Raw genomic sequence first — 13,394 nt, 5'->3', positions numbered from 1 at the left:
GTTGCGAGAATTCTTCTGGGCCGCCTGGGTTACGACCGAATCCGGTTTCGGGTGCCCATTAAGGCAAGCTGGCACCGTGGTTGGAGCCTTGTACTTCTTATCCAGGCGTGGAACAACCGCAGGTACAGAGGCCGGCGTCAGCATCAGTTTCTTTCCCTGGTCCCAGAGAAAGTCAATTATTGGGATCGACTTCGTGGTCTTCTTTGTTTGCTCCTTGAAGTCATGTAAGAAGCACTCGGTCTCAGTCGATTCCATCACCATATGAAACCGCGTCGCTGCTCTCTCCACTATCCTATGGAAACCGCCAATGTCCACTGGCGGTGAATCTGCTTGGCGCGGTTGCGGTGAAGCTGGGGAGGATGCCACATACTCTTCCTCCTCATCGTGATCCGTCTGGTCTTCCTGGACTTCCCCCTCTTCCATTTCCTCAGCCTCCTCATCTGATGATTCTATCACCTGAGGTGGCACTTTCTCCTGGCGGACCGGAGTAGTTGGCCGTGTCTGTTTTGGGGCTGTCGTTGCTGTAATTGTAGTAGGCGTCGGGCCCCCTGTCTCTGTTGCCGGTGATTCCGGGAAACGTTGTTTGTAGTCCCGGATAAGGTATTTGAGGTCATTCACAATTGACACGGGAAGGCATACCATCTGGGTGACCTCCGTGCGAACCTGATCCCGGAAAGGGTGTTCCTGGTAGCTCATCTCCTCCTGTTCTTCGTCCGTGCTCTGACATTTGACGTGCAGCTCTGAAGGGGAAGTAGCCTGATCCAGGAGTTCTTCTTCAGATTCCTCACTCTGGAGAATCTCCATAGGCAAATGAGTTTGCACCTTACTTTGAGACGTTGTTTCTGGTGTAATCTGCTTCCTGGAAGGTTTGCCAGACGTAGAATCCTGTGCAGGGTCCCTGCCGTCGTCTGTGGTGTTGTCGACGGTGGTAGGGTCATAGACGACGTTTCTATGAGCTTGGATCTCTTCCATGGCTCAGTAATACCTATGGTCGATGACGATTCCTCCGTCGACAATACTCTCGTCGACGGTATGGCCTTCGTCGACGGTGCCCCCGTCGACGATATTTTCTTCGTCGACGATGCTTTCGTCGACGATGCGCTCGTCGACGGTTCATTTGTCGTCGACGCCTTCGTCGTCGACGTCTTCGTTGTCGACCCTCCCGTCGACGGGGGGCTCCTCATCGACGATGTCGTCGTCGACGGGACAATCTTCGTCGTCGACGAGGTCTTGGACGTCGACGACGGCTTTAGCAGTATTACGGATGAAATGGGTGTACCTGCTGACGACGATGAAGGAGTGGTCGTCGTCGACGAGAAGACTGACGACGCTGTCGTTGTTGACACAGTTGTCGTCGCTGTGGAGACATAACCTGGCGCCCCAACTCTTTTTTGCGCTGAGGAGGTTGTCGCAAATTTGCTGGCCGACTGGGTAGGCTTCTTAAAAGTCTGCGCATCCTTTTCAGACACTGAAGATTTTGAAGATCTTGCCTCTGAAGACTTCTTGTGTGCCTTCATAGGAGGAGTGTCTGAGGGGCCAGGAGATGCCACTCTTGGCCTCTTCAGGGAGACTTCAGAGGTCCTCGAAAAGCTTCCCTCTGAGGATACCAACTCTCCCTGTCCTTAAGCCTGTCCAGCCAGATAAGCAGACGACCTTCTCTGTCCCTCAAGGTCTTGTGAGGGAAAGACCTACATATCTTACAGTCCTTAGGTACGTGGTCAGGATAAAGGCAATATAGGCAGAGGTCATGCTTGTCGTCCCCATGTAGCCTTTTCTTCCCACATGAAGAGCAGGCCCTGAAAAGGGCTTTCTTCTGGGATTCAGACATGCCAGAATTTAGAAGAAATAAATCACTCACTGCAGTGATAAGTGGCTTGAAGCAACCTCTGTTCAAGTCCTTGAAGAAATAAGTCGCTTTTAAAAGTGAACAAGTTGGTTTTGAAGAAATCCTGAGAACTCAGGCTGGAGACTCCCTAGCACAACGTACGGTAGAAAATCTGAGGGACTGAGACTCCTGTCAGGAAGGTTCTAGAGGGAGGTGATGGCTGATTGGCTGGCTCTGAGAGTTTGGTCCTTTTTACATAAGGACAAGGATAGCCCACTAAGGGGAGGCCCTTAGGCCTATTTTTCTCTATGTATGTCTATAGGACATTACTTTTTTATGTACCGGAGGCTCCCGTCTCGACGACGGGGAATGATTCAGGCATGTGAATCTATGAAAGACACCCCTAATACTGGATAAACATAAAGTCTGCTCCCAGTGGGTGGGAGCTTTACAAATGCTACCACAAGCTGGGTGCGGAGTTTCCCTGCCCGTATTCATGCAGGCAAGTAAACAGACTAAGATATTGCTCCCGCCTGGAGGGCGCAGCATAAGTAGCTGCTCCTTGCGGGCGGGAGCAATGCTGCCTAAGGCAGCATGGGGGGAGCTTGCTCGGACCGCAGGGGCCCTGGAGCTCCCCTGCGGCCCACCTCCCTTTTAAAGAGATACAGCCCTGGGGGATGGGGTCCACAGGGGCTGATGATGCTCTGGGATGGGCGGCTCACGACCCTCTTCCCCTTTTAAAATAAAATGGCCCTGTGGTTCGGGTCCCCAGGGCCTAAAAAGACTCAGGGAAGGGGCCATGCGACCCTCTGACCTTTAAAGTACATAGGGCCCTTGGGAACGGGGTCTTCAGGGCCTGAGTCTTGGGTAGCGGGGCAACGTGGCTCCTCTCCTCCTTAAAAAAAGGCCCAGAGGATGGGGCCCCCCGGGCCTAATAAGGCTTCGGAAGGGGGGCCATGGGCCCCCTCCCCCTTTTTATTATATTTGGCCCCAAGGGATGGGGTCCCTGAGGCCGAAGAATTCTTGGGGCGGGGGTGGTGACATGCCTCCCCCATGGTTTAATTTCATTAAAAGCTCAACCCTCTCGCCGTGCGTGATATGGGGTTAGCCACAGGCCAGGCCCTGTAGCCAACCTCTGCTCACGGATGGCAGAAGGCCCTGCTCAGCGTGGGATTGGGAGGGGATTGGCCACAGGGCCTGGCCATGTTAAAAAAAGAAAGCTAAAACTTCACTGAAAAAACACACAAGTTAAAGTAATGTTACAGTTAGGTGAATTGTTCAGTTACAACATAATGTTTTAAACTCTAAAAACCTCAGAAATTCACCAGCTATAGTTAATATTCTCTCAAGTAACTATAACTCGTGCCCTAAGGTAACTATAACTCGCACCCCGGCCATGCACTGCTAATTACCCTACATATTACATCACTCATTACATTTTCTATGACATCATTGATAATATTACTAAAACATTAGCAATTAAATTATTGATGGGAAAAACTGTGCATGGCGGGGGCACGAGTTATAGTTACCTTAGTCCGTAGCATTCAACAAATAATTGGAGAAAGAAACACTTTGTAAGTACCAGTTCTGGCCTACGGCGTCTATTTCCTTAACAGGAAAGAGTGTATGGAGATATATATATACATTTGTGAAACATGTAAGTGAAATTGCTCATTTTTTAGGACTTCGTGAATTAAGTCATGGATTTCACTTATGCCCCAAATTTTCCTGATGAATTAAGGACACCATGGTTATATAGGAACAACCCATATGCCTAGCCTACTCCACATCTGTCTATTTTCCCCTTTTTCCTGTATATGTTGTAAAGCGCTCTGATACCCGCAAGGGTCTGGTCCGCGCTATATAAAACCTTCAAAATAAATAAATATATATGTGTAAATAAGGAATTGAAATTAATTCCTTCAAGAAGATGTCTCAGTGTCGAAGAGAGAGACTCTTTTTAATAGCAGGCAGCACTTTCTTTCATCAGTTAATTTGGAAATCTGCTTTCTTCTCTATGCTAACCGTTGATTTTTAATCAGCTAATGTTTACCTGTGACACAATATCCAGAGTCAAACCCGAAGTGCTCAGTTCCTTAATTAGTTCGGAGGCTCTAAGATTGACTTAAAATCTTTTCCCAGCATACAGCACCCAGTGTATTCATGAATTTGAATTTTTATGACATTTCCTAATTTCTTAGCAATTATTTTTTATGCCAGTTTCTGCTTTCTGTAGTATGTTTCTCATTGCCATGCCATATCGACTTTACTTGAGGTAATGGCAATACTGTTGAAATGTTTTGAGTTTTGTACTGACTGTTTAATATAAATTCAAGAAACAAAAAACGTTAGCAGATACCATTCAAACACTATGTATAGCTCTGTGTAACCCTGGGTATAACTCGTTATCTGTTTCATATTTGAATCTCTTTATCAGACTGTACAGTACAATTACAACTAAAAAACACAATAAGAAAATCTCGGGCGGTACTACACTACTTTATTTGTTGCATTCCCAAACCCAGTTTCTAATTTATATGTAAGGGTTTTTATAATTTAACCATAAGAACAAGTTACTTACCTTCGGTAACGATGTATCTGTAAGAAACATTAGTTAGTTAGATTCCTCACCTTAGAATATCCCCAGGCGTCAGACTGGATCCGGAAGATTTTTCGTCAGCAATACCCCTTGCGCGTCGCTAGGCGTCGTCTGCGGCTCCGCGTCCGTCGTCGGCGTCGTGCGCCGGGATGACGTCGTCGGAGTACTTAGACGCCGCCCTCGCGCGCTGACGTCAGTTCTTGTACATAGCCTTCCGCGCCAGGAACGCAGAGCCATGCAAAGACCGACACTGGTGCCAAAAATAAAATCTAGGGGCCTGAAAAGGATAACCTTAACCCTAGATGTCAGTTCGCAGAACGGGGAGGATGGGAGGGTCGGTGAGGAATCTAACTAACTAATGTTTCTTACAGATACATCGTTACCGAAGGTAAGTAACTTGTTCATCTGAAAGAAACACGTTAGTTAGATTCCTCACCTTAGAATAGATACCCAAGCAATACCATCCCCGGTGGTGGGTCTGCGAACCAAGATCACACCAGAAAGTCCTGGAGGACAGAACGGCCAAAGAAGCCATCCCTCCGGACTTGGCTGTCAAGGCAATAATGCCTGGCAAACGTGTGTAGCGAAGCCCACGTCGCCGCCTGACAGATATCCTGCAAAGGGACTCCCCGTCCCAAGGCAGTAGTAGTCGCCGTGGCCCGAGTAGAATGGGCGCACAGCCCAACAGGAGGGTCCTTTTTAGCCAAGGAATAGCAGATTTTTATACACAAAACGACCCACCGAGAGATGGTCCGTTTGTGCACAGCTTTCCCCTTCTTAGCGCCCACGTACCCAACAAAAAGCTGGTCGTCCACCCGGAACTGTTTTGTGCGGTCCAGATAAAAGGAGAGCGCACGTTTGGGGTCCAGACGGTGGAGCCTCTCTTCCTCTTTGGAAGGATGCGGAGGCGGAAAGAAGGTGGGCAAGGTGACAGACTGCCCAAGGTGAAATGGAGTCACCACTTTAGGAAGAAAGGAGGGACGAGGCCGAAGGACAACCTTGTCCGGATGGACAGACAGAAAAGGAGGCTTTGAAGATAAAGCCTGGAGCTCACTCACCCGTCTAGCCGAGGTGATGGCTACCAGAAAAGCAGTCTTTAGAGTTAGAAGACGAAGAGGGCAATTGTGAAGAGGCTCGAAGGGAGCGCACATCAAGAATGTCAAGACCAGATTCAAGTCCCACTGAGGCATTACAAAGGGGACAGGAGGGAACGTGTGTGTAATGCCTTTGAAAAAGCGTGTAACCACAGGGGACTTGAAAAGAGAAGGCTGATCAGGAAGCCGCAAGAAGGCGGAGATGGCAGCAAGATAACCTTTCAGAGTGCCCAGGGCAGAGCCCTGCCGGGCCAGAGAAAGAAGGAAGAGGAGAACCTCAGAAAGAGGGGCGGAAAGGGGATCCACAGCCTTTGCTGTGCACCATGCCACAAATTTGTTCCACCGGCAGGCGTATACCGACTTTGTGGAGGGACGCCTGGCTGCCAGAATGATATCACAGACTTCAGGAGGCAAGTCAAATGGCATCAACTGCCGCCGCTCAATCTCCACGCATGGAGGTGGAGGCTGGACAGGTTCGGGTGGAGGACCGTCCCCTGCTGCTGCGACAGAAGATCCTCCCGAAGGGGCAGACGTATCGGGGGATCGGTCAACAGACTGAGTAGCTCGGGATACCAGTATCTTCGTGCCCAATCCGGAGCCACCAAGATGACTTGGGCCCGGTCGCGCCTGATCTTCTTCAGCACTCTGGGCAGAAGTGGTATAGGCGGAAAGGCGTACAACAGACCGCAACTCCACTCGTGACGAAAAGCGTCGCCGAGCGAGTGCCGCCTTGGAAATTCCAACGCGCAGAACTGCTGACATTGCGCGTTCTCTTCGGTGGCGAATAGATCTAACCAAGGCTCTCCCCACTGCTGAAAGAGGCCTTGCGCCACTTCGGAGTTCAGACGCCATTCGTGATCCATCATGCACCGGCGGCTGAGTTCGTCTGCTCTGGCGTTCAGAGAGCCCGCCAGATGTTGAACCACCAGGGTGACGCCCTGGTGTTCCAGCCATGTCCAGAGGCGCAGAGCCTCCTGACAAAGGGTCCACGACCCCACCCCGCCCTGTTTGTTGCAGTACCACATGGCGGTGGTGTTGTCCGTGAACACCTGCACAACACTTCCCCTGACAGAGGGAAGGAAGGCTTTCAGTGCAAGCCGGATCGCTCTCAACTCCAACAGGTTGATGTGGAGACGAGACTCCGCCGGAGACCAGAGGCCTCTGATCTCCGCCTCTCCCATATGGCCACCCCATCCCAGGAGGGACGCATCCGTCACTACGACATGCTCTGGTTGGGGAAGGGAGAGGCTCTTGCCCTTGACCCACTCGCGGTCCGCGAGCCACCACTGCAACTGCTGTGCAGTGCCCTCCGAGATCAAGACATGGTCGGACAGGTTGCCGTGATGCTGGGCCCACTGAAACTTCAGGTCCCACTGCAGAGCCCGCATGCGCCGCCTGGCGTGATGCACTAGTAGGATGCAGGAAGCCATCAGCCCCAGAAGCCGCAACACTAGCCTGACCGAAACCCGGGATAGAGGCCGAAAGATGGGAATCAGGGCCTGTATATCCCGGACCCGCTGTTCCGGTGGATGGACCCGGAACTGCGCCGAATCGAGAACCACTCCGATGAAGAGGAGCTTCTGAGAGGGACTCAAGTGTGACTTCGGCACGTTGATGGAAAACCCCAGCAAATGCAGGAGATCCGCCGTAGTCTGGAGGTGGGAGACGACTGCCTGGGGCGAGCCCGCCTTCAACAACCAGTCGTCGAGATAGGGGAAGACTGGAACCCCTGATCTGCGCAGATGAGCTGCGACCACCGCCATCACTTTCGTGAACACCCGAGGGGCACTGGTGAGGCCGAAGGGGAGCACGGTAAACTGAAAGTGCTCTTGGCCCACCGTGAACCGCAGGTAACGCCGGTGGGCCGGCAGGACGGGGATATGGAAATATGCGTCCTGCAAGTCCAACGCTACCATCCAGTCTCCAGGGTCTAGGGCAGCTAAAACCTGAGCCAACGTGAGCATCTTGAACCGTTCCTTTCGGAGGAAGGCATTGACGTTCCGGAGGTCCAAGATAGGGCGCAGGCCCCCTTTGCCCTTCTTGGGAACCAGAAAGTAGTGGGAATAACAACCACGACCTACTTCTGGACTCGGAACGCGCTCGACGGCCCCCTTGGCCAAGAGAGCCGAAACTTCCTCGCGGAGAAGATGCAAATGATCCCCCGAGATACGGTGGTGCTGCGGTGGCATGGCTGGAGGGGTCGTCTCGAAGGGGAGGGAGTAGCCCCTTCGGACGATTTGCAGCACCCACCTGTCCGATGTTATGGACCGCCAGTGGAGCAGGTGATGGCGAACTCTGACGCCCACTGGCGTGGTATGGGCCTGAAAGCTCGGACTAGGAGGGCTTTGAGGCGGATGCTGCAGGGGTGGAAGTGGGCTGACCACGTCGGCCTCCATTTCCGCCACGGCGGAAGCCACGTCCGCGACCGCGCGCAGGTTGGTTCTGCGGCTGGTGGCTCTGCGGACGTGAGGAGGCGCCCCTTCCTTGGCCACGAAAGGGGCGAAAAGCGGAGGTGTGCGCCCGCGGAGCCGAGAGGCCCAAGGACTTGGCCGTAGCCCGGGAGTCCTTAAAGCGGTTCAGCGCACTGTCCGCCTTCTCACCAAACAGGCGAGTGTCATCAAAGGGCATGTCCATGAGGGTGGTCTGGACATCCCCAGAAAATGACGTGGACCGCATCCAGGCGTGGCGGCGGAGCGCCACCGTGGTCGAAATCGCCCGACCCAGCGAGTCCGTGGTGTCAAGCCCACATCGTATGGCGTGCCGTGCCGCATCCCTCCCATCGGCCAAAGCCTGGGTAAGACGCGCCCGGACCTCCTCCGGACACAGGGGCAGCACGTCCTCCACCGTATCCCACAGGGAATGGGAATAACGGTCCAAGAGACAGGCGGTATTTAAGGACCGCAGGCCCAAACTAAGGGACGAAAACAGTTTCTTGCCGAACTGCTCGAGTCTCTTGGAATCCCGATCCGGCGGAGCGGTCGGGAAGGAGGATTGGGAAGTAGAGGCCTGGATAACCAGACTCTCGGGGGTGGGGTGTTGGGACAGGAAACTGGGGTCGCCCGGAGCAGGGCGGTGGCGCCTGGCAACGTTCCTATCCACAGGAGGAACTGTGGAGGGCTTGGACCAGGTGCCCTGCAGAACGTCAGTGAGGGCCTCGTTGAACGGCAGCAGAGGCTCAGTGGAGCTTGCTGAGGTTTGAAGCACCTCAGTGAGGATGTTAGTCCTCACAGCCACGGCAGGCAACTCGAGCCCAAGGGCCTCGGCCGCCTTGCGCAGCACCACAGAAAATGCTGCACCCTCCTCCGAAGCCACGGTCGGAGGAGAAGTGAATCCAGTGTCTGGCGAGGTGTCCAGCCCACTGGCCTCCCCCAGTTCATCTGCCCAGTCCTGAGAAAGCTGTGACTGAACAGCCAGAGGGTCCTCGAACCCCTCCCAGTCGCCCCCTTCTTCCGATTCCTGATAAACAGGAGGAATGATCGGAACCGGACTGTAGAGATGGTAGGACTCAAGCGGCGTCGGATGCGGCGTCGGCGGACGCCGTGCCGGCGTCGGGTCCGGATGAGGGCTAAACTGGGGTGTCGGCGTCACAGGCGTCGGCGGCGCCGGTGACGGCGTCGGTGGTTCAGGCGTCGGCGCCGGTGGAGGAGTGACTAGGTCAACCGGCGTCGACTGGGGCCCAGGCAAGGGCCCCGCGGGGACCTGCGGCGTCGAGACCGGAGTCGTCGACGGCGCCGGGGCCGGAGCCGCCGGCACGCGAGGTCGCCCAGTCGAGTCCGCGGGGCCCGAAGGCGCGCCAGCGGGCGTCGACGGCGGGGCCAGGCTCCTCATGGCCGAGAGGAAGGCACTGATCTCCGCCGGCGCCGCGTCAGCCCCAGGGACCGGAAGGTATGGGGGCGGACGCGGCACCTGCGGCACCGGCGGAGCCGCGGGGGTGGAACCACCCTGACCCTCGGCCGAGTCGCGCGACCGGCGAGGGGAGTCCGAAGAGCGATGTCGCCTCTTGGACTTCTTTGAGCGTTTGGACTTACCCGACGACTTGGAGCCGGACGAGCGATGGCGTCGGCTAGGGCTCCGCGAGCGACCCTTGGACCTCCTCCTGGACCGGGATCGCGCACGACGCGGAGCCGAGTGGCGAAGCTCGAGAAGCTTGCGGGACCGCTCCCGCCTAGCCTTCGAAGTCAGGGCCTGACAGTCGTTGCACGACTCCGCGTCGTGGTCGGGGCCTAAGCAGTAGAGGCACCGGCGGTGGTGATCGGTCACCGACATCAGTCGATGACAATCCTCGCAAGCCTTGAACCCAGGCATCCTACCGGCACCAGATGTCGACAGACAAGGATCAAAAATGATCAAAAAAGATTTAGTCAAAAAAGACTAAAAGGGGTAGCTCTCCCGGATCTGCGCTTACTGGCGCGGAAAAAAGAAGAACTGACGTCAGCGCGCGAGGGCGGCGTCTAAGTACTCCGACGACGTCATCCCGGCGCACGACGCCGACGACGGACGCGGAGCCGCAGACGACGCCTAGCGACGCGCAAGGGGTATTGCTGACGAAAAATCTTCCGGATCCAGTCTGACGCCTGGGGATATTCTAAGGTGAGGAATCTAACTAACGTGTTTCTTTCAGATTAACAGTTTTATTAGGTTTTTCAAAATAGTGAGAGCAATATGGAGTTGAGGAGAGAAAACAGAACCGACTCTTATAATAATCACCAATTAAAGCTCAGTTCAGTTTCTCCTAAACTCCACAAACTGGGACTAAACAAATGTGTTTTTGTTTTTCAGAGCAGCAAACCAAGAGCAAAAGGTATGGCAACCAGTAAAATTCCCTCCCCAATTCGAACCTCTCATACTTCTAGGCACTCCCAGGACTGAAAGTGCTCCATTTCCTATTATATGTAAAAGACAGATACTTAAATTATGATATTTTCTTGTGTTAATATACAAGTGGAAGAAAACAAAAATGGAAAACAACCAAAGTGCTTTGTCAAGACCTTTACTTTGTTGTACGGCATTTTAACAATTTCATAATGAAATGTAAAAGAGCACCATGATAGCACAACTAGTCATTTGTGGGACAGGTCCAAGTATCTGCACCTATTATACATGAAACTGTATAAATGTTCACTGAATGGATCTTTGAGATAACTTACGATTTTAACTGAACAAGAACATTTGGGCTGTCCATATATTTTCACTCTCGTCTAACTGAACAGTAAAAGGTGATAAATGAAACCGTGGATGGACATGTAATCTGTCTACCCAGCAATCAATATAACACAACTCTTCATCTGTCAACGTGTTGTAACGGAGCATTTGTCCATTATTGCAATCTCGAAGCAAATACGTCTGTACACTTCTTTTAGTTATAAATTAAGATGTTTAAGGTAATTTTAATGACTGTATACGTAGTTAAGTTAAAAAACACAATTTTATATGCAAAAAACATTTGTCACGATCAGTCTTTACACTCATAATATATATTTTGAGCAAAAAATCATGAGAATTCTTGATGTGACAGATGTGCGGTCTATGTTTTTGTAACTGATTAATAAGTTACTGATGTTAGGAGGGTAAAAGACACTAAAGAAATAAATAACATTAACAGAGCAACATACCAAAAATAAATATGATAATTTAAATGCTAATGTTTAAAAACAATATTTTTGTTAAATATCCTATTTTCAACTAAAAATGCCTTCATAAAGGTACACAATGTTTTTTTAGGTTTTCACAGTTAGTTCCGGCATGCATAGAAAGAATCCAGAATCCTTTGTGAGAATTATGATTGGGTCAGTGTTTCTTTTTTCAAAATTTACATTTCTTAAGATCAACTTGAGCTGCTGAACTTCTGGCATTTGTCACGATACAGCTGTTGTCCATTCTGTATTTCCAGGTCTGTATTCCAGTTTGAAGGTATTAGCTAAGCAGTTTTGGTTATTTTCTGAAACACAATTGTTTGGAAAACAGACTTAATCTTCATATGCTGAACCGCTTCCATCATATATTTAAATATGTCCAACATATAACGAGACGTCCCAGTTTGTTCTCTGGTTCGTTGTGGAGGTAGAATGTCATTGCAACGTTCTGAAAAAAAAAAAAAGTTCAACTTGAATAGTATACGGCATGTTTTCTATTAACATAAGGTTGTTACGTTTTAAGATAAAACATTTGTTTTCTCTCGCCCTCAGTATGTAGGTATGTACGTATGTATATTCTATTTGTATAGCGTGAACCTAGCCAAAAGGCAACAGAGTTTTAATCAATGCGTAGCAAGTGCTAAAAATTGAGATCATTTAATTGAGGAGCTCACTATCTTGAGAGAGTTGGCAGCTAAGAGAGGGTGTTGTATAGGGAGCATGGGTAAAGGAAAGAACAGTGTTTGGCACTAATCTCTCAACACAATAATTTGTTTCAATATAACTATTTAAAAAAACCTTGACCTGGTACTATGCTTCTTTGTCACACTTCTTTTCAGCTTTTATGGACATACCGTCACTTGTAGGCAAAAACTCGAGTGGTAAAGACGTCTCAGCGAAATAATTACTGCAGAAACTCTGTTGCTGCTTTTCCTAGCCATGTAGGCGTTCTCCTTCCTTACAGAAAGGAAGATAATTTCTTAACATGTTCATCATTATTTTAGTTTTACAATACTATCACTCCCTTTCCGAATAGTATATCAATATACAACAATAACCAGCAAAATAAAACAAATATGACTGCAAGAAATAAAACAATTTAGAAACAGAATTTGAATAACTGAATCTCTCTTTAGTATATGCAAGTATGTATTTATTATTTTTGTATGTGTCAAAAAGCAGCGGAACACTGGAAAGGGTCAAAGGCAAGCATACGGTAAACGAGAGATAGGCGAGGTAGCTGGGGTCTGAAAGCATAAGGGTACTGTTAGTGTATTGTTATGTAGTATTCTTTAAAAAAGATGCATCTTCAACTGTTTCCTACACTGGAGCAGCGTTGTCTGGTCCTGATGGATGCAGGGGGTGTTGTGCCAAGATGAGGCATGCTGCAGCGTGTAGGATATCCATATAGGTTGTCAATAAAGAAGTGGGAGGCCATGTAGCATGGTGTTGCCAGATTCCAGAAGCGAGAGTACAGGGGCTTGAACAATAGTTCTGAAGTTGCTTTCTGGAAGAAACAAAGAGTTTCACTTTATTTAGAAGGGAGAGCCGGTATTAGGTTGTCTTTGTTTTTTGTCAATGTGTTCTCTGAAGGTGAGTTTGATGTCTATAGTGAATCTGAGTGTCTTGGCATTTGGTGAAATTTGGAGTTTGAAGTCACCATGGTTCATGTTGATGAGCCAGGTTTCTACTATTTCTTGCTTGTTGGTCTTGGCAAACAACAATTCTGTCTTGTTAGGGTTGTGCTTCAAGTAGGCTCTTGACATTCAGCTCTACATGAGGTACACAAAGTGTTTGAGGCACTAAATATCTAGAATGGAGGAGACTTTCAAGTAGAGTTGTGTATCGTTGGCATATTGGTGAAGTCTGATGCTGCTACCGGTGAATAGCGCTTCAATGGGTTCTATGCAGAGGTTGAAGATGAAAGGGGACAGTATGGAACCTCAGGAGACCTCACAGGTGATAGGGATCTTTTGACACCTGGAGCTGCCCATGAGAACAAACTGGTATCTGTTGGAAATGTAGGAAGAGAACTCGTGAAGGACATTGCCTATAAGACTTCAGACTGCGGATGAGGGTAGGTTGGTCGACTAGGTCAAAGGCAGCTGTCTACCAATATCATGAGGCAGGGGGTCATCTTCATCTGTGGTCAGGGTAGCATTGTGTTCGATGCACAAGGTAGCGGTCACTGTGCTGCAGAGTGAGTTGACGCCAGATTAGAGGTTGTACAGGATATGGTT

General features: G+C 50.3%; 1 protein-coding gene across 4 annotated transcripts in view; it reads right to left on the bottom strand.

The window, feature by feature from the left end:
* Positions 1 to 10,495: 10,495 nt before the first annotated feature.
* Positions 10,496 to 13,394, bottom strand: part of HBEGF (heparin binding EGF like growth factor) — a 115,020-nt gene continuing 112,121 nt past the window's right edge. For all 4 annotated transcript variants that reach the window (XM_085617901.1, XM_085617902.1, XM_085617903.1 and 1 more), the window contains one exon: positions 10,496 to 11,602. The gene's annotated coding sequence lies outside the window, so the exon portion shown is untranslated. The remainder of the gene's footprint in view (positions 11,603 to 13,394) is intronic.

The sequence above is a fragment of the Triturus cristatus genome, chromosome 7 (assembly GCF_964204655.1).
Source record: "Triturus cristatus chromosome 7, aTriCri1.1, whole genome shotgun sequence".
Lineage (NCBI taxonomy): Eukaryota > Metazoa > Chordata > Amphibia > Caudata > Salamandridae > Triturus > Triturus cristatus.
This window is presented reverse-complemented; position numbering and strand designations above follow the sequence as displayed.